At 55.1% G+C, this 23,019-nt stretch overlaps 23 non-coding genes and 1 pseudogene across 23 annotated transcripts; all 24 read left to right on the top strand.

The window, feature by feature from the left end:
* The first annotated feature begins 742 nt into the window (after positions 1–742).
* On the top strand, positions 743–861 carry LOC126156098 (5S ribosomal RNA). The gene has a single exon (XR_007533510.1). It is a non-coding gene; the product is annotated as a 5S ribosomal RNA (ribosomal RNA).
* An 877-nt stretch (positions 862–1,738) lies between these two features.
* LOC126155948 (5S ribosomal RNA) lies at positions 1,739–1,857 on the top strand. The gene has a single exon (XR_007533370.1). It is a non-coding gene; the product is annotated as a 5S ribosomal RNA (ribosomal RNA).
* Positions 1,858–2,718: 861 nt separating this feature from the next.
* Positions 2,719–2,837, top strand: LOC126156097 (5S ribosomal RNA). Its single transcript, XR_007533509.1, has one exon. It is a non-coding gene; the product is annotated as a 5S ribosomal RNA (ribosomal RNA).
* An 862-nt stretch (positions 2,838–3,699) lies between these two features.
* LOC126156096 (5S ribosomal RNA) lies at positions 3,700–3,818 on the top strand. The gene has a single exon (XR_007533508.1). It is a non-coding gene; the product is annotated as a 5S ribosomal RNA (ribosomal RNA).
* Positions 3,819–4,695: 877 nt separating this feature from the next.
* On the top strand, positions 4,696–4,814 carry LOC126155947 (5S ribosomal RNA). Its single transcript, XR_007533369.1, has one exon. It is a non-coding gene; the product is annotated as a 5S ribosomal RNA (ribosomal RNA).
* An 861-nt stretch (positions 4,815–5,675) lies between these two features.
* Positions 5,676–5,794, top strand: LOC126156095 (5S ribosomal RNA). Its single transcript, XR_007533507.1, has one exon. It is a non-coding gene; the product is annotated as a 5S ribosomal RNA (ribosomal RNA).
* Positions 5,795–6,661: 867 nt separating this feature from the next.
* LOC126156114 (5S ribosomal RNA) lies at positions 6,662–6,780 on the top strand. Its single transcript, XR_007533525.1, has one exon. It is a non-coding gene; the product is annotated as a 5S ribosomal RNA (ribosomal RNA).
* An 860-nt stretch (positions 6,781–7,640) lies between these two features.
* On the top strand, positions 7,641–7,759 carry LOC126156094 (5S ribosomal RNA). The gene has a single exon (XR_007533506.1). It is a non-coding gene; the product is annotated as a 5S ribosomal RNA (ribosomal RNA).
* An 860-nt stretch (positions 7,760–8,619) lies between these two features.
* LOC126155967 (5S ribosomal RNA) lies at positions 8,620–8,738 on the top strand. The gene has a single exon (XR_007533387.1). It is a non-coding gene; the product is annotated as a 5S ribosomal RNA (ribosomal RNA).
* An 851-nt stretch (positions 8,739–9,589) lies between these two features.
* Positions 9,590–9,708, top strand: LOC126155946 (5S ribosomal RNA). The gene has a single exon (XR_007533368.1). It is a non-coding gene; the product is annotated as a 5S ribosomal RNA (ribosomal RNA).
* An 856-nt stretch (positions 9,709–10,564) lies between these two features.
* On the top strand, positions 10,565–10,682 carry LOC126156117 (5S ribosomal RNA). Its single transcript, XR_007533528.1, has one exon. It is a non-coding gene; the product is annotated as a 5S ribosomal RNA (ribosomal RNA).
* Positions 10,683–11,538: 856 nt separating this feature from the next.
* Positions 11,539–11,657, top strand: LOC126155945 (5S ribosomal RNA). The gene has a single exon (XR_007533367.1). It is a non-coding gene; the product is annotated as a 5S ribosomal RNA (ribosomal RNA).
* An 861-nt stretch (positions 11,658–12,518) lies between these two features.
* Positions 12,519–12,636, top strand: LOC126156115 (5S ribosomal RNA). Its single transcript, XR_007533526.1, has one exon. It is a non-coding gene; the product is annotated as a 5S ribosomal RNA (ribosomal RNA).
* An 876-nt stretch (positions 12,637–13,512) lies between these two features.
* Positions 13,513–13,631, top strand: LOC126155943 (5S ribosomal RNA). Its single transcript, XR_007533366.1, has one exon. It is a non-coding gene; the product is annotated as a 5S ribosomal RNA (ribosomal RNA).
* Positions 13,632–14,487: 856 nt separating this feature from the next.
* On the top strand, positions 14,488–14,606 carry LOC126156084 (5S ribosomal RNA). The gene has a single exon (XR_007533497.1). It is a non-coding gene; the product is annotated as a 5S ribosomal RNA (ribosomal RNA).
* Positions 14,607–15,463: 857 nt separating this feature from the next.
* On the top strand, positions 15,464–15,582 carry LOC126155942 (5S ribosomal RNA). The gene has a single exon (XR_007533365.1). It is a non-coding gene; the product is annotated as a 5S ribosomal RNA (ribosomal RNA).
* Positions 15,583–16,453: 871 nt separating this feature from the next.
* On the top strand, positions 16,454–16,572 carry LOC126156083 (5S ribosomal RNA). The gene has a single exon (XR_007533496.1). It is a non-coding gene; the product is annotated as a 5S ribosomal RNA (ribosomal RNA).
* Positions 16,573–17,439: 867 nt separating this feature from the next.
* LOC126156010 (5S ribosomal RNA) lies at positions 17,440–17,558 on the top strand. Its single transcript, XR_007533427.1, has one exon. It is a non-coding gene; the product is annotated as a 5S ribosomal RNA (ribosomal RNA).
* Positions 17,559–18,433: 875 nt separating this feature from the next.
* LOC126156078 (5S ribosomal RNA) lies at positions 18,434–18,552 on the top strand. The gene has a single exon (XR_007533491.1). It is a non-coding gene; the product is annotated as a 5S ribosomal RNA (ribosomal RNA).
* Positions 18,553–19,397: 845 nt separating this feature from the next.
* LOC126156162 (5S ribosomal RNA) lies at positions 19,398–19,513 on the top strand (annotated as a pseudogene).
* A 133-nt stretch (positions 19,514–19,646) lies between these two features.
* LOC126156092 (5S ribosomal RNA) lies at positions 19,647–19,765 on the top strand. Its single transcript, XR_007533504.1, has one exon. It is a non-coding gene; the product is annotated as a 5S ribosomal RNA (ribosomal RNA).
* An 843-nt stretch (positions 19,766–20,608) lies between these two features.
* Positions 20,609–20,727, top strand: LOC126155941 (5S ribosomal RNA). Its single transcript, XR_007533364.1, has one exon. It is a non-coding gene; the product is annotated as a 5S ribosomal RNA (ribosomal RNA).
* An 871-nt stretch (positions 20,728–21,598) lies between these two features.
* On the top strand, positions 21,599–21,717 carry LOC126156082 (5S ribosomal RNA). Its single transcript, XR_007533495.1, has one exon. It is a non-coding gene; the product is annotated as a 5S ribosomal RNA (ribosomal RNA).
* An 867-nt stretch (positions 21,718–22,584) lies between these two features.
* On the top strand, positions 22,585–22,703 carry LOC126155896 (5S ribosomal RNA). The gene has a single exon (XR_007533322.1). It is a non-coding gene; the product is annotated as a 5S ribosomal RNA (ribosomal RNA).
* Positions 22,704–23,019: the final 316 nt, after the last annotated feature.

Below are 23,019 nucleotides of genomic sequence, written 5' to 3'. Positions count from 1 at the left end.
AACTCAGTTTGAGGGAGAATGTGCTAACCAAGTTTGCCAAGAAGACTTTGAAAAAGACAAAACAGTACGAATCGGCAGGTGATTTCTGAAATACGTCACAGCCTATTGTTGTGTAGGAGTGTAGAGTTCCAAATTTGATTTGTAACCACGAATTTATTCCTTAGTCGTCTCGTCCCGTCTCGTCTCGTCTCGTCTCGTCCCGCAGACGTTTGTCGTGCTTGCGCTGTCATATGGACCACGACCCGAGCGGCAGCGAGCGGCAGTCGAGCAAAGTCGGGACAAGTCGGGACGGGGACAGGGACAGGGATAGGAATGGTGCGAATGCACTGCAAACTACGCAGACACCTGGTGTGAGGCGTGGCGAGGCGAGGTGAGGCGAGGCGAGGCGAGGAAGCCCACATCGCTACCAGTGGGCTCTCCAGCACGACACTTCCACACCCCGCACAGGCCCTCCGCGGAACACCAGGGACAAGATGCGTCCTCCGCTAGTGTCGAAGGCTGCACGCGCCCAGCGAATGACAGGGGGTGCAACGAGCAGCAGTGCGTCTCACACACGCGGCGGTGCGCCCGGCAATTCGGCCGTCACTCTGCTGGGACGCCGGGCGCGCTTCCCCGCGCCGTCCTCGAGGAACTGGCGGTTGCGGAAGGAAGCGCTTTCGTCAAATGCGGCCGAAAACTAACATTTTGTGTGTTGGGAGAAAAGCCGAACGCGAATTCTGCCGTGCTCCTACATTAGATGAGCGCCAACGGCCATACCATGATGAAAAAACCGGTTCTCGTCCGATCACCGAAGTTAAATATCATCGGGCCCGGCTAGTACTTGGATGGGTGACCGCCTGGGAAACCCGGGTGCTGTTGGCTCCCTTCCTGTTTTTTTTTTTTGTTATGTCGCCAGCCCAATTTTCAAACTACCATTCTGTTGTGACAAAGATGCTTCCTTAAGCCTTTTAACTTCTGTAATGGTACGAAAATGCAATAATTAACTCAGTTTGAGGGAGAATGTGCTAACCAAGTTTGCCAAGAAGACTTTGAAAACGACAAAACAGTACGAATCGGCAGGTGATTTCTGAAATACGTCACCGCCTATTGTTGTGTAGGAGTGTAGAGTTCCAAATTTGATTTGTAACCACGAATTTATTCCTTAGTCGTCTCGTCTCGTCTCGTCTCGTCTCGTCTCGTCCCGCAGACGTTTGTCGTGCTTGCGCTGTCATATGGACCACGACCCGAGCGGCAGCGAGCGGCAGTCGAGCAAAGTCGGGACAAGTCGGGACGGGGACAGGGACAGGGATAGGAATGGTGCGAATGCACTGCAAACTACGCAGACACCTGGTGTGAGGCGAGGCGAGGCGAGGCGAGGCGAGGCGAGGCGAGGCGAGGCGAGGCGTTGAAGCCCACATCGCTACCAGTGGGCCCTCCAGCACGACACTGCCACACCCCGCACAGGCCCTCCGCTGAACACCAGGGACAAGATGCGTCCTCCGCTAGTGTCGAAGGCTGCACGCGCCCAGCGAATGACAGGGGGTGCAACGAGCAGCAGTGCGTCTCACACACGCGGCGGTGCGCCCGCCAATTCGGCCGTCACTCTGCTGGGACGCCGGGCGCGCCTCCCCGCGCCGTCCTCGAGGAACTGGCGGTTGCGGAAGGAAGCGCTTTTTTCAAATGCGGCCGAAAACTAACATTTTGTGTGTTGGGAGAAAAGCCGAACGCGAATTCTGCCGTGCTCCTACATTAGATGAGCGCCAACGGCCATACCATGATGAATACACCGGTTCTCGTCCGATCACCGAAGTTAAGCATCATCGGGCCCGGCTAGTACTTGGATGGGTGACCGCCTGGGAAACCCGGGTGCTGCTGGCTCCCTTCCAGTTTTTTTTTTGTTATGTCACCAGCCCAATTTTCAAACTACCTTTCTGTTGTGACAAAGATGTTTCTTTATGCCTTTTAAACTACTGTAATGGTACGAAAATGCAGTAATTAACTCAGTTTGAGGGAGAATGTGCTAACCAAGTTTGCCAAGAAGACTTTGAAAAAGACAAAACAGTACGAATCGGCAGGTGATTTCTGAAATACGTCACAGCCTATTGTTGTGTAGGAGTGTAGAGTTCCAAATTTGATTTGTAACCACGAATTTATTCCTTAGTCGTCTCGTCCCGTCTCGTCTCGTCTCGTCTCGTCCCGCAGACGTTTGTCGTGCTTGCGCTGTCATATGGACCACGACCCGAGCGGCAGCGAGCGGCAGTCGAGCAAAGTCGGGACAAGTCGGGACGGGGACAGGGACAGGGATAGGAATGGTGCGAATGCACTGCAAACTACGCAGACACCTGGTGTGAGGCGTGGCGAGGCGAGGTGAGGCGAGGCGAGGCGAGGAAGCCCACATCGCTACCAGTGGGCTCTCCAGCACGACACTTCCACACCCCGCACAGGCCCTCCGCGGAACACCAGGGACAAGATGCGTCCTCCGCTAGTGTCGAAGGCTGCACGCGCCCAGCGAATGACAGGGGGTGCAACGAGCAGCAGTGCGTCTCACACACGCGGCGGTGCGCCCGGCAATTCGGCCGTCACTCTGCTGGGACGCCGGGCGCGCTTCCCCGCGCCGTCCTCGAGGAACTGGCGGTTGCGGAAGGAAGCGCTTTCGTCAAATGCGGCCGAAAACTAACATTTTGTGTGTTGGGAGAAAAGCCGAACGCGAATTCTGCCGTGCTCCTACATTAGATGAGCGCCAACGGCCATACCATGATGAAAAAACCGGTTCTCGTCCGATCACCGAAGTTAAATATCATCGGGCCCGGCTAGTACTTGGATGGGTGACCGCCTGGGAAACCCGGGTGCTGTTGGCTCCCTTCCTGTTTTTTTTTTTTGTTATGTCGCCAGCCCAATTTTCAAACTACCATTCTGTTGTGACAAAGATGCTTCCTTAAGCCTTTTAACTTCTGTAATGGTACGAAAATGCAGTAATTAACTCAGTTTGAGGGAGAATGTGCTAACCAAGTTTGCCAAGAAGACTTTGAAAACGACAAAACAGTACGAATCGGCAGGTGATTTCTGCAATACGTCACCGCCTATTGTTGTGTAGGAGTGTAGAGTTCCAAATTTGATTTGTAACCACGAATTTATTCCTTAGTCGTCTCGTCTCGTCTCGTCTCGTCTCGTCTCGTCCCGCAGACGTTTGTCGTGCTTGCGCTGTCATATGGACCACGACCCGAGCGGCAGCGAGCGGCAGTCGAGCAAAGTCGGGACAAGTCGGGACGGGGACAGGGACAGGGATAGGTATGGTGCGAATGCACTGCAAACTACGCAGACACCTGGTGTGAGGCGTGGCGAGGCGAGGTGAGGCGAGGCGAGGCGAGGAAGCCCACATCGCTACCAGTGGGCTCTCCAGCACGACACTTCCACACCCCGCACAGGCCCTCCGCGGAACACCAGGGACAAGATGCGTCCTCCGCTAGTGTCGAAGGCTGCACGCGCCCAGCGAATGACAGGGGGTGCAACGAGCAGCAGTGCGTCTCACACACGCGGCGGTGCGCCCGGCAATTCGGCCGTCACTCTGCTGGGACGCCGGGCGCGCTTCCCCGCGCCGTCCTCGAGGAACTGGCGGTTGCGGAAGGAAGCGCTTTCGTCAAATGCGGCCGAAAACTAACATTTTGTGTGTTGGGAGAAAAGCCGAACGCGAATTCTGCCGTGCTCCTACATTAGATGAGCGCCAACGGCCATACCATGATGAAAAAACCGGTTCTCGTCCGATCACCGAAGTTAAATATCATCGGGCCCGGCTAGTACTTGGATGGGTGACCGCCTGGGAAACCCGGGTGCTGTTGGCTCCCTTCCTGTTTTTTTTTTTTGTTATGTCGCCAACCCAATTTTCAAACTACCATTCTGTTGTGACAAAGATGCTTCCTTAAGCCTTTTAACTTCTGTAATGGTACGAAAATGCAATAATTAACTCAGTTTGAGGGAGAATGTGCTAACCAAGTTTGCCAAGAAGACTTTGAAAACGACAAAACAGTACGAATCGGCAGGTGATTTCTGAAATACGTCACCGCCTATTGTTGTGTAGGAGTGTAGAGTTCCAAATTTGATTTGTAACCACGAATTTATTCCTTAGTCGTCTCGTCTCGTCTCGTCTCGTCTCGTCTCGTCCCGCAGACGTTTGTCGTGCTTGCGCTGTCATATGGACCACGACCCGAGCGGCAGCGAGCGGCAGTCGAGCAAAGTCGGGACAAGTCGGGACGGGGACAGGGACAGGGATAGGAATGGTGCGAATGCACTGCAAACTACGCAGACACCTGGTGTGAGGCGAGGCGAGGCGAGGCGAGGCGAGGCGAGGCGAGGCGAGGCGAGGCGTTGAAGCCCACATCGCTACCAGTGGGCCCTCCAGCACGACACTGCCACACCCCGCACAGGCCCTCCGCTGAACACCAGGGACAAGATGCGTCCTCCGCTAGTGTCGAAGGCTGCACGCGCCCAGCGAATGACAGGGGGTGCAACGAGCAGCAGTGCGTCTCACACACGCGGCGGTGCGCCCGCCAATTCGGCCGTCACTCTGCTGGGACGCCGGGCGCGCCTCCCCGCGCCGTCCTCGAGGAACTGGCGGTTGCGGAAGGAAGCGCTTTTTTCAAATGCGGCCGAAAACTAACATTTTGTGTGTTGGGAGAAAAGCCGAACGCGAATTCTGCCGTGCTCCTACATTAGATGAGCGCCAACGGCCATACCATGATGAATACACCGGTTCTCGTCCGATCACCGAAGTTAAGCATCATCGGGCCCGGCTAGTACTTGGATGGGTGACCGCCTGGGAAACCCGGGTGCTGCTGGCTCCCTTCCAGTTTTTTTTTTGTTATGTCACCAGCCCAATTTTCAAACTACCTTTCTGTTGTGACAAAGATGTTTCTTTATGCCTTTTAAACTACTGTAATGGTACGAAAATGCAGTAATTAACTCAGTTTGAGGGAGAATGTGCTAACCAAGTTTGCCAAGAAGACTTTGAAAAAGACAAAACAGTACGAATCGGCAGGTGATTTCTGAAATACGTCACAGCCTATTGTTGTGTAGGAGTGTAGAGTTCCAAATTTGATTTGTAACCACGAATTTATTCCTTAGTCGTCTCGTCCCGTCTCGTCTCGTCTCGTCTCGTCCCGCAGACGTTTGTCGTGCTTGCGCTGTCATATGGACCACGACCCGAGCGGCAGCGAGCGGCAGTCGAGCAAAGTCGGGACAAGTCGGGACGGGGACAGGGACAGGGATAGGAATGGTGCGAATGCACTGCAAACTACGCAGACACCTGGTGTGAGGCGTGGCGAGGCGAGGTGAGGCGAGGCGAGGCGAGGAAGCCCACATCGCTACCAGTGGGCTCTCCAGCACGACACTTCCACACCCCGCACAGGCCCTCCGCGGAACACCAGGGACAAGATGCGTCCTCCGCTAGTGTCGAAGGCTGCACGCGCCCAGCGAATGACAGGGGGTGCAACGAGCAGCAGTGCGTCTCACACACGCGGCGGTGCGCCCGGCAATTCGGCCGTCACTCTGCTGGGACGCCGGGCGCGCTTCCCCGCGCCGTCCTCGAGGAACTGGCGGTTGCGGAAGGAAGCGCTTTCGTCAAATGCGGCCGAAAACTAACATTTTGTGTGTTGGGAGAAAAGCCGAACGCGAATTCTGCCGTGCTCCTACATTAGATGAGCGCCAACGGCCATACCATGATGAAAAAACCGGTTCTCGTCCGATCACCGAAGTTAAATATCATCGGGCCCGGCTAGTACTTGGATGGGTGACCGCCTGGGAAACCCGGGTGCTGTTGGCTCCCTTCCTGTTTTTTTTTTTTGTTATGTCGCCAGCCCAATTTTCAAACTACCATTCTGTTGTGACAAAGATGCTTCCTTAAGCCTTTTAACTTCTGTAATGGTACGAAAATGCAGTAATTAACTCAGTTTGAGGGAGAATGTGCTAACCAAGTTTGCCAAGAAGACTTTGAAAACGACAAAACAGTACGAATCGGCAGGTGATTTCTGCAATACGTCACCGCCTATTGTTGTGTAGGAGTGTAGAGTTCCAAATTTGATTTGTAACCACGAATTTATTCCTTAGTCGTCTCGTCTCGTCTCGTCTCGTCTCGTCTCGTCCCGCAGACGTTTGTCGTGCTTGCGCTGTCATATGGACCACGACCCGAGCGGCAGCGAGCGGCAGTCGAGCAAAGTCGGGACAAGTCGGGACGGGGACAGGGACAGGGATAGGTATGGTGCGAATGCACTGCAAACTACGCAGACACCTGGTGTGAGGCGAGGCGAGGTGAGGCGAGGAGAGGCGAGGCGAGGCGAGGAAGCCCACATCGCTACCAGTGGGCCCTCCAGCACGACACTGCCGCACCCCGCACAGGCCCTCCACTGAACACCAGGGACAAGATGCGTCCTCCGCTAGTGTCGAAGGCTGCACGCGCCCAGCGAATGACAGGGGGTGCAACGAGCAGCAGTGCGTCTCACACACGCGGCGGTGCGCCCGCCAATTCGGCCGTCACTCTGCTGGGACGCCGGGCGCGCCTCCCCGCGCCGTCCTCGAGGAACTGGCGGTAGCGGAAGGAAGCGCTTTCGTCAAATGCGGCCGAAAACTAACATTTTGTGTGTTGGGAGAAAAGCCGAACGCGAATTCTGCCGTGCTCCTACATTAGATGAGCGCCAACGGCCATACGATGATGAATACACCGGTTCTCGTCCGATCACCGAAGTTAAGCATCATCGGGCCCGGCTAGTACTTGGATGGGTGACCGCCTGGGAAACCCGGGTGCTGCTGGCTCCCTTCTTGTTTTTTTTTGTTATGTCACCAGCCCAATTTTCAAACTACCTTTCTGTTGTGACAAAGATGCTTCTTTATGCCTTTTAAACTACTGTAATGGTACGAAAATGCAGTAATTAACTCAGTTTGAGGGAGAATGTGCTAACCAAGTTTGCCAAGAAGACTTTGAAAACGACAAAACTGTACGAATCGGCAGGTGATTTCTGAAATACGTCACAGCCTATTGTTGTGTAGGAGTGTAGAGTTCCAAATTTGATTTGTAACCACGAATTTATTCCTTAGTCGTCTTGTACCGTCTCGTCTCGTCTCGTCTCGTCCCGCAGACGTTTGTCGTGCTTGCGCTGTCATATGGACCACGACCCGAGCGGCAGCGAGCGGCAGTCGAGCAAAGTCGGGACAAGTCGGGACGGGGACAGGGACAGGGATAGGAATGGTGCGAATGCACTGCAAACTACGCAGACACCTGGTGTGAGGCGAGGCGAGGCGAGGTGAGGCGAGGCGAGGCGAGGAAGCCCACATCGCTACCAGTGGGCCCTCCAGCACGACACTGCCACACCCCGCACAGGCCCTCCGCTGAACACCAGGGACAAGATGCGTCCTCCGCTAGTGTCGAAGGCTGCACGCGCCCAGCGAATGACAGGGGGTGCAACGAGCAGCAGTGCGTCTCACACACGCGGCGGTGGGCCCGCCAATTCGGCCGTCGCTCTGCTGGGACGCCGGGCGCGCCTCCCCGCGCCGTCCTCGAGGAACTGGCGGTTGCGGAAGGAAGCGCTTTCGTCAAATGCGGCCGAAAACTAACATTTTGTGTGTTGGGAGAAAAGCCGAACGCGAATTCTGCCGTGCTCCTACATTAGATGAGCGCCAACGGCCATACCATGATGAAAAAACCGGTTCTCGTCCGATCACCGAAGTTAAATATCATCGGGCCCGGCTAGTACTTGGATGGGTGACCGCCTGGGAAACCCGGGTGCTGTTGGCTCCCTTCCTGTTTTTTTTTTTTTGTTATGTCGCCAACCCAATTTTCAAACTACCATTCTGTTGTGACAAAGATGCTTCCTTAAGCCTTTTAAACTACTCTAATGGTACGAAAATGCAATAATTAACTCAGTTTGAGGGAGAATGTGCTAACCAAGTTTGCCAAGAAGACTTTGAAAACGACAAAACAGTACGAATCGGCAGGTGATTTCTGAAATACGTCACCGCCTATTGTTGTGTAGGAGTGTAGAGTTCCAAATTTGATTTGTAACCACGAATTTATTCCTTAGTCGTCTCGTCTCGTCTCGTCTCGTCTCGTCTCGTCCCGCAGACGTTTGTCGTGCTTGCGCTGTCATATGGACCACGACCCGAGCGGCAGCGAGCGGCAGTCGAGGAAAGTCGGGACAAGTCGGGACGGGGACAGGGACAGGGATAGGAATGGTGCGAATGCACTGCAAACTACGCAGACACCTGGTGTGAGGCGAGGCGAGGCGAGGCGTGGCGAGGCGAGGCGAGGACACACCGCTACCAGTGGGCCCTCCAGCACGACACTGCCACACCCCGCACAGGCCCTCCGCTGAACACCAGGGACAAGATGCGTCCTCCGCTAGTGTCGAAAGCTGCACGCGCCCAGCGAATGACAGGGGGTGCAACGAGCAGCAGTGCGTCTCACACACGCGGCGGTGCGCCCGCCAATTTGGCCGTCGCTCTGCTGGGACGCCGGGCGCGCCTCCCCGCGCCGTCCTCGAGGAACTGGCGGTTGCGGAAGGAAGCGCTTTCGTCAAATGCGGCCGAAAACTAACATTTTGTGTGTTGGGAGAAAAGCCGAACGCGAATTCTGCCGTGCTCCTACATTAGATGAGCGCCAACGGCCATACCATGATGAATACACCGGTTCTCGTCCGATCACCGAAGTTAAGCATCATCGGGCCCGGCTAATACTTGGATGGGTGACCGCCTGGGAAACCCGGGTGCTGTTGGCTCCCTTCCTGTTTTTTTTTTGTTATGTCGCCAACCCAATTTTCAAACTACCTTTCTGTTGTAACAAAGATGCTTCCTTAAGCATTTTAAACTACTCTAATGGTACGAAAATGCAATAATTAACTCAGTTTGAGGGAGAATGTGCTAACCAAGTTTGCCAAGAAGACTTTGAAAACGACAAAACAGTACGAATCGGCAGGTGATTTCTGAAATACGTCACCGCCTATTGTTGTGTAGGAGTGTAGAGTTCCAAATTTGATTTGTAACCACGAATTTATTCCTTAGTCGTCTCGTCTCGTCTCGTCTCGTCTCGTCCCGCAGACGTTTGTCGTGCTTGCGCTGTCATATGGACCACGACCCGAGCGGCAGCGAGCGGCAGTCGAGCAAAGTCGGGACAAGTCGGGACGGGGACAGGGACAGGGATAGGAATGGTGCGAATGCACTGCAAACTACGCAGACACCTGGTGTGAGGCGAGGCGAGGCGAGGCGAGGCGAGGCGAGGAAGCCCACATCGCTACCAGTGGGCCCTCCAGCACGACACTGCCACACCCCGCACAGGCCCTCCGCTGAACACCAGGGACAAGATGCGTCCTCCGCTAGTGTCGAAGACTGCACGCGCCCAGCGAATGACAGGGGGTGCAACGAGCAGCAGTGCGTCTCACACACGCGGCGGTGCGCCCGCCAATTCGGCCGTCACTCTGCTGGGACGCCGGGCGCGCCTCCCCGCGACGTCCTCGAGGAACTGGCGGTTGCGGAAGGAAGCGCTTTCGTCAAATGCGGCCGAAAACTAACATTTTGTGTGTTGGGAGAAAAGCCGAACGCGAATTCTGCCGTGCTCCTACATTAGATGAGCGCCAACGGCCATACCATGATGAATACACCGGTTCTCGTCCGATCACCGAAGTTAAGCATCATCGGGCCCGGCTAGTACTTGGATGGGTGACCGCCTGGGAAACCCGGGTGCTGCTGGCTCCCTTCCTTTTGTTTTTTTGTTATGTCGCCAGCCCAATTTTCAAACTACCATTCTGTTGTGACAAAAATGCTTCCTTAAGCCTTTTAAACTACTGTAATGGTACGAAAATGCAGTAATTAACTCAGTTTGAGGGAGAATGTGCTAACCAAGTTTGCCAAGAAGACTTTGAAAACGACAAAACAGTACGAATCGGCAGGTGATTTCTGAAATACGTCACCGCCCATTGTTGTGTAGGAGTGTAGAGTTCCAAATTTGATTTATAACCACGAATTTATTCCTTAGTCATCTCGTCTCGTCTCGTCTCGTCTCGTCTCGTCCCGCAGACGTTTGTCGTGCTTGCGCTGTCATATGGACCACGACCCGAGCGGCAGCGAGCGGCAGTCGAGCAAAGTCGGGACAAGTCGGGACGGGGACAGGGACAGGGATAGGAATGGTGCGAATGCACTGCAAACTACGCAGACACCTGGTGTGAGGCGAGGCGAGGCGAGGCGAGGCGAGGCGAGGAAGCCCACATCGCTACCAGTGGGCCCTCCAGCACGACACTGCCACACCCCGCACAGGCCCTCCGCTGAACACCAGGGACAAGATGCGTCCTCCGCTAGTGTCGAAGACTGCACGCGCCCAGCGAATGACAGGGGGTGCAACGAGCAGCAGTGCGTCTCACACACGCGGCGGTGCGCCCGCCAATTCGGCCGTCACTCTGCTGGGACGCCGGGCGCGCCTCCCCGCGACGTCCTCGAGGAACTGGCGGTTGCGGAAGGAAGCGCTTTCGTCAAATGCGGCCGAAAACTAACATTTTGTGTGTTGGGAGAAAAGCCGAACGCGAATTCTGCCGTGCTCCTACATTAGATGAGTGCCAACGGCCATACCATGATGAATACACCGGTTCTCGTCCGATCACCGAAGTTAAGCATCATCGGGCCGGCTAGTACTTGGATGGGTGACCGCCTGGGAAACCCGGGTGCTGCTGGCTCCCTTCCTTTTGTTTTTTTGTTATGTCGCCAGCCCAATTTTCAAACTGCCATTCTGTTGTGACAAAGATGCTTCCTTAAGCCTTTTAAATTACTGTAATGGTACGAAAATGCAGTAATTAACTCAGTTTGAGGGAGAATGTGCCAACCAAGTTTGCCAAGAAGACTTTGAAAACGACAAAACAGTACGAATCGGCAGGTGATTTCTGAAATACGTCACCGCCTATTGTTGTGTAGGAGTGTAGAGTTCCAAATTTGATTTGTAACCACGAATTTACTCCTTAGTCGTCTCGTCTCGTCTCGTCTCGTCTCGTCTCGTCCCGCAGACGTTTGTTGTGCTTGCGCTGTCATATGGACCAGGACCCGAGCGGCAGCGAGCGGCAGTCGAGCAAAGTCGGGACAAGTCGGGACGGGGACAGGGACCGGGATAGGAATGGTGCGAATGCACTGCAAACTACGCAGACACCTGGTGTGAGGCGAGGCGAGGCGAGGCGAGGCGAGGCGAGGAAGCCCACATCGCTACCAGTGGGCCCTCCAGCACGACACTGCCACACCCCGCACAGGCCCTCCGCTGAACACCAGGGACAAGATGCGTCCTCCGCTAGTGTCGAAGACTGCACGCGCCCAGCGAATGACAGGGGGTGCAACGAGCAGCAGTGCGTCTCACACACGCGGCGGTGCGCCCGCCAATTCGGCCGTCACTCTGCTGGGACGCCGGGCGCGCCTCCCCGCGACGTCCTCGAGGAACTGGCGGTTGCGGAAGGAAGCGCTTTCGTCAAATGCGGCCGAAAACTAACATTTTGTGTGTTGGGAGAAAAGCCGAACGCGAATTCTGCCGTGCTCCTACATTAGATGAGCGCCAACGGCCATACCATGATGAATACACCGGTTCTCGTCCGATCACCGAAGTTAAGCATCATCGGGCCCGGCTAGTACTTGGATGGGTGACCGCCTGGGAAACCCGGGTGCTGCTGGCTCCCTTCCTTTTGTTTTTTTGTTATGTCGCCAGCCCAATTTTCAAACTACCATTCTGTTGTGACAAAGATGCTTCCTTAAGCCTTTTAAACTACTGTAATGGTACGAAAATGCAGTAATTAACTCAGTTTGAGGGAGAATGTGCTAACCAAGTTTGCCAAGAAGACTTTGAAAACGACAAAACAGTACGAATCGGCAGGTGATTTCTGAAATACGCCACAGCCCATTGTTGTGTAGGAGTGTAGAGTTCCAAATTTGATTTGTAACCACGAATTTATTCCTTAGTCGTCTCGTCTCGTCTCGTCTCGTCTCGTCTCGTCCCGCAGACGTTTGTCGTGCTTGCGCTGTCATATGGACCACGACCCGAGCGGCAGCGAGCGGCAGTCGAGCAAAGTCGGGACAAGTCGGGACGGGGACAGGGACAGGGATAGGAATGGTGCGAATGCACTGCAAACTACGCAGACACCTGGTGTGAGGCGAGGCGAGGCGAGGCGAGGCGAGGCGAGGCGAGGAAGCCCACATCGCTACCAGTTGGCCCTCCAGCACGACACTGCCACACCCCGCACAGGCCCTCCGCTGAACATCAGGGACAAGATGCGTCCTCCGCTAGTGTCGAAGACTGCACGCGCCCAGCGAATGACAGGGGGTGCAACGAGCAGCAGTGCGTCTCACACACGCGGCGGTGCGCCCGCCAATTCGGCCGTCACTCTGCTGGGACGCCGGGCGCGCCTCACCGCGACGTCCTCGAGGAACTGGCGGTTGCGGAAGGAAGCGCTTTCGTCAAATGCGGCCGAAAACTAACATTTTGTGTGTTGGGAGAAAAGCCGAACGCGAATTCTGCCGTGCTCCTACATTAGATGAGTGCCAACGGCCATACCATGATGAATACACCGGTTCTCGTCCGATCACCGAAGTTAAGCATCATCGGGCCGGCTAGTACTTGGATGGGTGACCGCCTGGGAAACCCGGGTGCTGCTGGCTCCCTTCCTTTTGTTTTTTTGTTATGTCGCCAGCCCAATTTTCAAACTACCATTCTGTTGTGACAAAGATGCTTCCTTAAGCCTTTTAAATTACTGTAATGGTACGAAAATGTAGTAATTAACTCAGTTTGAGGGAGAATGTGCTAACCAAGTTTGCCAAGAAGACTTTGAAAACGACAAAACAGTACGAATCGGCAGGTGATTTCTGAAATACGTCACCGCCTATTGTTGTGTAGGAGTGTAGAGTTCCAAATTTGATTTGTAACCACGAATTTACTCCTTAGTCGTCTCGTCTCGTCTCGTCTCGTCTCGTCTCGTCCCGCAGACGTTTGTTGTGCTTGCGCTGTCATATGGACCAGGACCCGAGCGGCAGCGAGCGGCAGTCGAGCAAAGTCGGGACAAGTCGGGACGGGGACAGGGACAGGGATAGGAATGGTGCGAATGCACTGCAAACTACGCAGACACCTGGTGTGAGGCGAGGCGAGGCGAGACGAGGCGAGGCGAGGCGAGGCGAGGCGAGGCGTTGAAGCCCACATCGCTACCAGTGGGCCCTCCAGCACGACACTGCCACACCCCGCACAGGCCCTCCGCTGAACACCAGGGACAAGATGCGTCCTCCGCTAGTGTCGAAGGCTGCACGCGCCCAGCGAATGACAGGGGGTGCAACGAGCAGCAGTGCGTCTCACACACGCGGCGGTGCGCCCGCCAATTCGGCCGTCACTCTGCTGGGACGCCGGGCGCGCCTCCCCGCGCCGTCCTCGAGGAACTGGCGGTTGCGGAAGGAAGCGCTTTCGTCAAATGCGGCCGAAAACTAACATTTTGTGTGTTGGGAGAAAAGCCGAACGCGAATTCTGCCGTGCTCCTACATTAGATGAGCGCCAACGGCCATACCATGATGAATACACCGGTTCTCGTCCGATCACCGAAGTTAAGCATCATCGGGCCCGGCTAGTACTTGGATGGGTGACCGCCTGGGAAACCCGGGTGCTGCTGGCTCCCTTCCTTTTGTTTTTTTGTTATGTCGCCAGCCCAATTTTCAAACTACCATTCTGTTGTGACAAAGATGCTTCCTTAAGCCTTTTAAACTACTGTAATGGTACGAAAATGCAGTAATTAACTCAGTTTGAGGGAGAATGTGCTAACCAAGTTTGCCAAGAAGACTTTGAAAACGACAAAACAGTACGAATCGGCAGGTGATTTCTGAAATACGTCACCGCCCATTGTTGTGTAGGAGTGTAGAGTTCCAAATTTGATTTGTAACCACGAATTTATTCCTTAGTCGTCTCGTCTCGTCTCGTCTCGTCTCGTCTCGTCCCGCAGACGTTTGTCGTGCTTGCGCTGTCATATGGACCACGACCCGAGCGGCAGCGAGCGGCAGTCGAGCAAAGTCGGGACAAGTCGGGACGGGGACAGGGACAGGGATAGGAATGGTGCGAATGCACTGCAAACTACGCAGACACCTGGTGTGAGGCGAGGCGAGGCGAGGCGAGGCGAGGCGAGGAAGCCCACATCGCTACCAGTGGGCCCTCCAGCACGACACTGCCACACCCCGCACAGGCCCTCCGCTGAACACCAGGGACAAGATGCGTCCTCCGCTAGTGTCGAAGGCTGCACGCGCCCAGCGAATGACAGGGGGTGCAACGAGCAGCAGTGCGTCTCACACACGCGGCGGTGCGCCCGCCAATTCGGCCGTCACTCTGCTGGGACGCCGGGCGCGCCTCCCCGCGCCGTCCTCGTGGAACTGGCGGTTGCGGAAGGAAGCGCTTTCGTCAAATGCGGCCGAAAACTAACATTTTGTGTGTTGGGAGAAAAGCCGAACGCGAATTCTGCCGTGCTCCTACATTAGATGAGCGCCAACGGCCATACCATGATGAATACACCGGTTCTCGTCCGATCACCGAAGTTAAGCATCATCGGGCCCGGCTAGTACTTGAATGGGTGACCGCCTAGGAAACCCGGGTGCTGTTTGCTCCCTTCCTGTTTTTTTTTTTGTTATGTCGCCAGCCCAATTTTCAAACTACCTTTCTGTTGTGACAAAGATGCTTCCTTAAGCCTTTTAAACTACTGTAATGGTACGAAAATGCAGTAATTAACTCAGTTTGAGGGAGAATGTGCTAACCAAGTTTGCCAAGAAGACTTTGAAAACGACAAAACAGTACGAATCGGCAGGTGATTTCTGAAATACGTCACCGCCTATTGTTGTGTAGGAGTGTAGAGTTCCAAATTTGATTTGTAACCACGAATTTATTCCTTAGTCGTCTCGTCTCGTCTCGTCTCGTCTCGTCCCGCAGACGTTTGTCGTGCTTGCGCTGTCATATGGACCACGACCCGAGCGGCAGCGAGCGGCAGTCGAGCAAAGTCGGGACAAGTCGGGACGGGGACAGGGACAGGGATAGGAATGGTGCGAATGCACTGCAAACTACGCAGACACCTGGTGTGAGGCGAGGCGAGGCGAGGCGAGGCGAGGCGAGGCGAGGAAGCCCACATCGCTACCAGTGGGCCCTCCAGCACGACACTGCCACACCCCGCACAGGCCCTCCGCTGAACACCAGGGACAAGATGCGTCCTCCGCTAGTGTCGAAGACTGCACGCGCCCAGCGAATGACAGGGGGTGCAACGAGCAGCAGTGCGTCTCACACACGCGGCGGTGCGCCCGCCAATTCGGCCGTCACTCTGCTGGGACGCCGGGCGCGCCTCCCCGCGCCGTCCTCGAGGAACTGGCGGTTGCGGAAGGAAGCGCTTTCGTCAAATGCGGCCGAAAACTAACATTTCGTGTGTTGGGAGAAAAGCCGAACGCGAATTCTGCCGTGCTCCTACATTAGATGAGCGCCAACGGCCATACCATGATGAATACACCGGTTCTCGTCCGATCACCGAAGTTAAGCATCATCGGGCCCGGCTAGTACTTGGATGGGTGACCGCCTGGGAAACCCGGGTGCTGCTGGCTCCCTTCCTTTTGTTTTTTTGTTATGTCGCCAGCCCAATTTTCAAACTACCATTCTGATGTGACAAAGATGCTTCCTTAAGCCTTTTAAACTACTGTAATGGTACGAAAATGCAGTAATTAACTCAGTTTGAGGGAGAATGTGCTAACCAAGTTTGCCAAGAAGACTTTGAAAACGACAAAACAGTACGAATCGGCAGGTGATTTCTGAAATACGTCACCGCCTATTGTTGTGTAGGAGTGTAGAGTTCCAAATTTGATTTGTAACCACGAATTTACTCCTTAGTCGTCTCGTCTCGTCTCGTCTCGTCTCGTCTCGTCCCGCAGACGTTTGTTGTGCTTGCGCTGTCATATGGACCAGGACCCGAGCGGCAGCGAGCGGCAGTCGAGCAAAGTCGGGACAAGTCGGGACGGGGACAGGGACAGGGATAGGAAAGGTGCGAATGCACTGCAAACTACGCAGACACCTGGTGTGAGGCGAGGCGAGGCGAGGCGAGGCGAGGCGAGGCGAGGCGAGGCGTTGAAGCCCACATCGCTACCAGTGGGCCCTCCAGCACGACACTGCCACACCCCGCACAGGCCCTCCGCTGAACACCAGGGACAAGATGCGTCCTCCGCTAGTGTCGAAGGCTGCACGCGCCCAGCGAATGACAGGGGGTGCAACGAGCAGCAGTGCGTCTCACACACGCGGCGGTGCGCCCGCCAATTCGGCCGTCACTCTGCTGGGACGCCGGGCGCGCCTCCCCGCGCCGTCCTCGAGGAACTGGCGGTTGCGGAAGGAAGCGCTTTCGTCAAATGCGGCCGAAAACTAACATTTTGTGTGTTGGGAGAAAAGCCGAACGCGAATTCTGCCGTGCTCCTACATTAGATGAGCGCCAACGGCCATACCATGATGAATACACCGGTTCTCGTCCGATCACCGAAGTTAAGCATCATCGGGCCCGGCTAGTACTTGAATGGGTGACCGCCTAGGAAACCCGGGTGCTGTTTGCTCCCTTCCTGTTTTTTTTTTTGTTATGTCGCCAGCCCAATTTTCAAACTACCTTTCTGTTGTGACAAAGATGCTTCCTTAAGCCTTTTAAACTACTGTAATGGTACGAAAATGCAGTAATTAACTCAGTTTGAGGGAGAATGTGCTAACCAAGTTTGCCAAGAAGACTTTGAAAACGACAAAACAGTACGAATCGGCAGGTGATTTCTGAAATACGTCACCGCCTATTGTTGTGTAGGAGTGTAGAGTTCCAAATTTGATTTGTAACCACGAATTTATTCCTTAGTCGTCTCGTCTCGTCTCGTCTCGTCTCGTCCCGCAGACGTTTGTCGTGCTTGCGCTGTCATATGGACCACGACCCGAGCGGCAGCGAGCGGCAGTCGAGCAAAGTCGGGACAAGTCGGGACGGGGACAGGGACAGGGATAGGAATGGTGCGAATGCACTGCAAACTACGCAGACACCTGGTGTGAGGCGAGGCGAGGCGAGGCGAGGCGAGGCGAGGCGAGGCGAGGCGTTGAAGCCCACATCGCTACCAGTGGGCCCTCCAGCACGACACTGCCACACCCCGCACAGGCCCTCCGCTGAACACCAGGGACAAGATGCGTCCTCCGCTAGTGTCGAAGGCTGCACGCGCCCAGCGAATGACAGGGGGTGCAACGAGCAGCAGTGCGTCTCACACACGCGGCGGTGCGCCCGCCAATTCGGCCGTCACTCTGCTGGGACGCTGGGCGCGCCTCCCCGCGCCGTCCTCGAGGAACTGGCGGTTGCGGAAGGAAGCGCTTTCGTCAAATGCGGCCGAAAACTAACATTTTGTGTGTTGGGAGAAAAGCCGAACGCGAATTCTGCCGTGCTCCTACATTAGATGAGCGCCAACGGCCATACCATGATGAATACACCGGTTCTCGTCCGATCACCGAAGTTAAGCATCATCGGGCCCGGCTAGTACTTGGATGGGTGACCGCCTGGGAAACCCGGGTGCTGTTGGCTCCCTTCCTGTTTTTTTTTGTTATGTCACCAGCCCAATTTTCAAACTACCTTTCTGTTGTGACAAAGATGCTTCTTTATGCCTTTTAAACTACTGTAATGGTACGAAAATGCAGTAATTAACTCAGTTTGAGGGAGAATGTGCTAACCAAGTTTGCCAAGAGGACTTTGAAAACGACAAAACAGTACGAATCGGCAGGTGATTTCTGAAATACGTCACCGCCTATTGTTGTGTAGGAGTGTAGAGTTCCAAATTTGATTTGTAACCACGAATTTATTCCTTAGTCGTCTCGTATCGTCTCGTCTCGTCTCGTCTCGTCCAGCAGACGTTTGTCGTGCTTGCGCTGTCATATGGACCACGACCCGAGCGGCAGCGAGCGGCAGTCGAGCAAAGTCGGGACAAGTCGGGACGGGGACAGGGACAGGGATAGGAATGGTGCGAATGCACTGCAAACTACGCAGACACCTGGTGTGAGGCGAGGCGAGGCGAGGCGAGGCAAGGCGAGGCGAGGCGAGGCGAGGCGAGGAAGCCCACATCGCTACCAGTGTGCCCTCCAGCACGACACTGCCACACCCCGCACAGGCCCTCCGCTGAACACCAGGGACAAGATGCGTCCTCCGCTAGTGTCGAAGGCTGCACGCGCCCAGCGAATGACAGGGGGTGCAACGAGCAGCAGTGCGTCTCACACACGCGGCGGTGCGCCCGCCAACTCGGCCGTCACTCTGCTGGGACGCCGGGCGCGCCTCCCCGCGCCGTCCTCGAGGAACTGGCGGTTGCGGAAGGAAGCGCTTTCGTCAAATGCGGCCGAAAACTAACATTTTGTGTGTTGGGAGAAAAGCCGAACGCGAATTCTGCCGTGCTCCTACATTAGATGAGCGCCAACGGCCATACCATGATGAATACACCGGTTCTCGTCCGATCACCGAAGTTAAGCATCATCGGGCCCGGCTAGTACTTGGATGGGTGACCGCCTAGGAAACCCGGGTGCTGCTGGCTCCCTTCCTGTTTTTTTTTGTTATGTCACCAGCCCAATTTTCAAACTACCTTTCTGTTGTGACAAAGATGCTTCTTTATGCCTTTTAAACTACTGTAATGGTACGAAAATGCAGTAATTAACTTAGTTTGAGGGAGAATGTGCTAACCAAGTTTGCCAAGAGGACTTTGAGAACGACAAAACAGTACGAATCGGCAGGTGATTTCTGAAATACGTCACCGCCTATTGTTGTGTAGGAGTGTAGAGTTCCAAATTTGATTTGTAACCACGAATTTATTCCTTAGTCGTCTCGTCTCGTCTCGTCTCGTCTCGTCCCGCAGACGTTTGTCGTGCTTGCGCTGTCATATGGACCACGACCCGAGCGGCAGCGAGCGGCAGTCGAGCAAAGTCGGGACAAGTCGGGACGGGGACAGGGACAGGGATAGGAATGGTGCGAATGCAGTGCAAACTACGCAGACACCTGGTGTGAGGCGAGGCGAGGCGAGGCGAGGCGAGGAAGCCCACATCGCTACCAGTGGGCCCTCCAGCACGACACTGCCACACCCCGCACCGGCCCTCCGCTGAACACCAGGTACAAGATGCGTCCTCCGCTAGTGTCGAAGGCTGCACGCGCCCAGCGAATGACAGGGGGTGCAACGAGCAGCAGTGCGTCTCACACACGCGGCGGTGCGCCCGCCAATTGGGCCGTCACTCTGCTGGGACGCCGGGCGCGCCTCCCCGCGCCGTCCTCGAGGAACTGGCGGTTGCGGAAGGAAGCGCTTTCGTCAAATGCGGCCGAAAACTAACATTTTGTGTGTTGGGAGAAAAGCCGAACGCGAATTCTGCCGTGCTCCTACATTAGATGAGCGCCAACGGCCATACCATGATGAATACACCGGTTCTCGTCCGATCACCGAAGTTAAGCATCATCGGGCCCGGCTAGTACTTGGATGGGTGACCGCCTGCTGGGACGCCGGGCGCGCCTCCCCGCGCCGTCCTCGAGGAACTGGCGGTTGCGGAAGGAAGCGCTTTCGTCAAATGCGGCCGATAACTAACATTTTGTGTGTTGGGAGAAAAGCCGAACGCGAATTCTGCCGTGCTCCTACATTAGATGAGCGCCAACGGCCATACCATGATGAATACACCGGTTCTCGTCCGATCTCCGAAGTTAAGCATCATCGGGCCCGGCTAGTACTTGGATGGGTGACCGCCTGGGAAACCCGGGTGCTGCTGGCTTCATTCCTGTTTTTTTTGTTATGTCACCAGCCCAATTTTCAAACTACCTTTCTGTTGTGACAAAGATGCTTCTTTATGCCTTTTAAACTACTGTAATGGTACGAAAATGCAGTAATTAACTCAGTTTGAGGGAGAATGTGCTAACCAAGTTTGCCGAGAGGACTTTGAAAACGAAAAAACAGTACGAATCGGCAGGTGATTTCTGAAATACGTCACCGCCTATTGTTGTGTAGGAGTGTAGAGTTCCAAATTTGATTTGTAACCACGAATTTATTCCTTAGTCGTCTCGTCTCGTCTCGTCTCGTCTCGTCCCGCAGACGTTTGTCGTGCTTGCGCTGTCATATGGACCACGACCCGAGCGGCAGCGAGCGGCAGTCGAGCAAAGTCAGGGACAGGGATAGGAATGGTGCGAATGCACTGCAAACTACGCAGACACCTGGTGTGAGGCGAGGCGAGGCGAGGCGAGGCGAGGCGAGGCGAGGCGAGGCGTTGAAGCCCACATCGCTACCAGTGGGCCCTCCAGCACGACACTGCCACACCCCGCACAGGCCCTCCGCTGAACACCAGGGACAAGATGCGTCCTCCGCTAGTGTCGAAGGCTGCACGCGCCCAGCGAATGACAGGGGGTGCAACGAGCAGCAGTGCGTCTCACACACGCGGCGGTGCGCCCGCCAATTCGGCCGTCACTCTGCTGGGACGCCGGGCGCGCCTCCCCGCGCCGTCCTCGAGGAACTGGCGGTTGCGGAAGGAAGCGCTTTCGTCAAATGCGGCCGAAAACTAACATTTCGTGTGTTGGGAGAAAAGCCGAACGCGAATTCTGCCGTGCTCCTACATTAGATGAGCGCCAACGGCCATACCATGATGAATACACCGGTTCTCGTCCGATCACCGAAGTTAAGCATCATCGGGCCCGGCTAGTACTTGGATGGGTGACCGCCTGGGAAACCCGGGTGCTGCTGGCTCCCTTCCTTTTGTTTTTTTGTTATGTCGCCAGCCCAATTTTCAAACTACCATTCTGATGTGACAAAGATGCTTCCTTAAGCCTTTTAAACTACTGTAATGGTACGAAAATGCAGTAATTAACTCAGTTTGAGGGAGAATGTGCTAACCAAGTTTGCCAAGAAGACTTTGAAAACGACAAAACAGTACGAATCGGCAGGTGATTTCTGAAATACGTCACCGCCTATTGTTGTGTAGGAGTGTAGAGTTCCAAATTTGATTTGTAACCACGAATTTACTCCTTAGTCGTCTCGTCTCGTCTCGTCTCGTCTCGTCTCGTCCCGCAGACGTTTGTTGTGCTTGCGCTGTCATATGGACCAGGACCCGAGCGGCAGCGAGCGGCAGTCGAGCAAAGTCGGGACAAGTCGGGACGGGGACAGGGACAGGGATAGGAAAGGTGCGAATGCACTGCAAACTACGCAGACACCTGGTGTGAGGCGAGGCGAGGCGAGGCGAGGCGAGGCGAGGCGAGGCGAGGCGTTGAAGCCCACATCGCTACCAGTGGGCCCTCCAGCACGACACTGCCACACCCCGCACAGGCCCTCCGCTGAACACCAGGGACAAGATGCGTCCTCCGCTAGTGTCGAAGGCTGCACGCGCCCAGCGAATGACAGGGGGTGCAACGAGCAGCAGTGCGTCTCACACACGCGGCGGTGCGCCCGCCAATTCGGCCGTCACTCTGCTGGGACGCCGGGCGCGCCTCCCCGCGCCGTCCTCGAGGAACTGGCGGTTGCGGAAGGAAGCGCTTTCGTCAAATGCGGCCGAAAACTAACATTTTGTGTGTTGGGAGAAAAGCCGAACGCGAATTCTGCCGTGCTCCTACATTAGATGAGCGCCAACGGCCATACCATGATGAATACACCGGTTCTCGTCCGATCACCGAAGTTAAGCATCATCGGGCCCGGCTAGTACTTGAATGGGTGACCGCCTAGGAAACCCGGGTGCTGTTTGCTCCCTTCCTGTTTTTTTTTTTGTTATGTCGCCAGCCCAATTTTCAAACTACCTTTCTGTTGTGACAAAGATGCTTCCTTAAGCCTTTTAAACTACTGTAATGGTACGAAAATGCAGTAATTAACTCAGTTTGAGGGAGAATGTGCTAACCAAGTTTGCCAAGAAGACTTTGAAAACGACAAAACAGTACGAATCGGCAGGTGATTTCTGAAATACGTCACCGCCTATTGTTGTGTAGGAGTGTAGAGTTCCAAATTTGATTTGTAACCACGAATTTATTCCTTAGTCGTCTCGTCTCGTCTCGTCTCGTCTCGTCCCGCAGACGTTTGTCGTGCTTGCGCTGTCATATGGACCACGACCCGAGCGGCAGCGAGCGGCAGTCGAGCAAAGTCGGGACAAGTCGGGACGGGGACAGGGACAGGGATAGGAATGGTGCGAATGCACTGCAAACTACGCAGACACCTGGTGTGAGGCGAGGCGAGGCGAGGCGAGGCGAGGCGAGGCGAGGCGAGGCGTTGAAGCCCACATCGCTACCAGTGGGCCCTCCAGCACGACACTGCCACACCCCGCACAGGCCCTCCGCTGAACACCAGGGACAAGATGCGTCCTCCGCTAGTGTCGAAGGCTGCACGCGCCCAGCGAATGACAGGGGGTGCAACGAGCAGCAGTGCGTCTCACACACGCGGCGGTGCGCCCGCCAATTCGGCCGTCACTCTGCTGGGACGCTGGGCGCGCCTCCCCGCGCCGTCCTCGAGGAACAGGCGGTTGCGGAAGGAAGCGCTTTCGTCAAATGCGGCCGAAAACTAACATTTTGTGTGTTGGGAGAAAAGCCGAACGCGAATTCTGCCGTGCTCCTACATTAGATGAGCGCCAACGGCCATACCATGATGAATACACCGGTTCTCGTCCGATCACCGAAGTTAAGCATCATCGGGCCCGGCTAGTACTTGGATGGGTGACCACCTGGGAAACCCGGGTGCTGTTGGCTCCCTTCCTGTTTTTTTTTGTTATGTCACCAGCCCAATTTTCAAACTACCTTTCTGTTGTGACAAAGATGCTTCTTTATGCCTTTTAAACTACTGTAATGGTACGAAAATGCAGTAATTAACTCAGTTTGAGGGAGAATGTGCTAACCAAGTTTGCCAAGAGGACTTTGAAAACGACAAAACAGTACGAATCGGCAGGTGATTTCTGAAATACGTCACCGCCTATTGTTGTGTAGGAGTGTAGAGTTCCAAATTTGATTTGTAACCACGAATTTATTCCTTAGTCGTCTCGTATCGTCTCGTCTCGTCTCGTCTCGT

The sequence above is a fragment of the Schistocerca cancellata genome, unplaced genomic scaffold (assembly GCF_023864275.1).
Source record: "Schistocerca cancellata isolate TAMUIC-IGC-003103 unplaced genomic scaffold, iqSchCanc2.1 HiC_scaffold_1102, whole genome shotgun sequence".
NCBI lineage: Eukaryota > Metazoa > Arthropoda > Insecta > Orthoptera > Acrididae > Schistocerca > Schistocerca cancellata.
This window is presented reverse-complemented; position numbering and strand designations above follow the sequence as displayed.